The sequence below is a fragment of the Acyrthosiphon pisum genome, chromosome A3 (assembly GCF_005508785.2).
Source record: "Acyrthosiphon pisum isolate AL4f chromosome A3, pea_aphid_22Mar2018_4r6ur, whole genome shotgun sequence".
Lineage (NCBI taxonomy): Eukaryota > Metazoa > Arthropoda > Insecta > Hemiptera > Aphididae > Acyrthosiphon > Acyrthosiphon pisum.
Genome location: NC_042496.1, coordinates 24,820,163 through 24,821,210, shown reverse-complemented (window position 1 = coordinate 24,821,210; position 1,048 = coordinate 24,820,163).

The window sequence follows — 1,048 nt, the reverse complement described above, 5'->3', positions numbered from 1 at the left end:
AAATATTGTAATGAACATATATTAACATGGCTTATTATGCATGACTGCCATCAAGGGCGAACGCAGAGGGACTGAGTCTGTATGAATCTGGCCGGTGGTCGAAGGGCAAACAAACAAACAAGCAAACACCAATTATCTTCGGTTGCACTCTGAATCATGCTTGTGAATAAAATTATTTGTCAAAGATAAAAAGCATATTGTATTTTATGAATCATTAACCCTAGAGCACACGCTTCACGGTCAAAAAGACTGGGCTTTTAGAATTTTGTTCATTGTTTCCAAAATACGAAATATTAACCTAATCCAACCTAAGTACCTTCTAATTAGGTGATAAACTAAAATTAGATACAACTCCTAACTGTATACGATCTGATGTTACTAATATAGAAGTGTTCAAAGTTCATTACCAGACATTACGTATTAATAAACGGTCAAAAAGACCGTGTGCGTGATCGTAAAAAATCAACTATGGGTTATTTTTAAACTTTAACTGTGTTTCTAATAATTGCTGCTCGATAAATGAAATTGATAGTTATTATATTTTTATTGCGACTCGTTAGTTGACTATGATTTGCGCGATACTGTGTGTGACAAAAAGACCGTGTGCTTGTATTCTCATGAATATTTTAAATGTTTGTGATCTAGGGTTAAATAAAAATGTGATTAGTAGATTTTAGAGTTAACATAAAGGTACACAGTAAATGCATCAAATGTATACAGTATGTCAATATCAACTATACTACCAACTAGATTTGTAAAATTCCAAGTATATCAGTTTCTCCGAATGCTGCTGAGTACGAAATTAATAATAATGATTTGATATGTTAATTTTAAATGTACCTATTGGATATATTTTAGATTTTAGTTTATGAGAAGATCGATGACTGTATTAACTATGCAATGATGTGTTCTTTCATTTTTTAATTTTTTTAATTATTTTTTCTTATGGTCTGTGTAAATGATAAGTATTCGTAATAAAGGTTCAATTTTTATATATAATATTTTATTATAGGCACTCAGTATGTAATCATATGTTTATTTTTAGTTT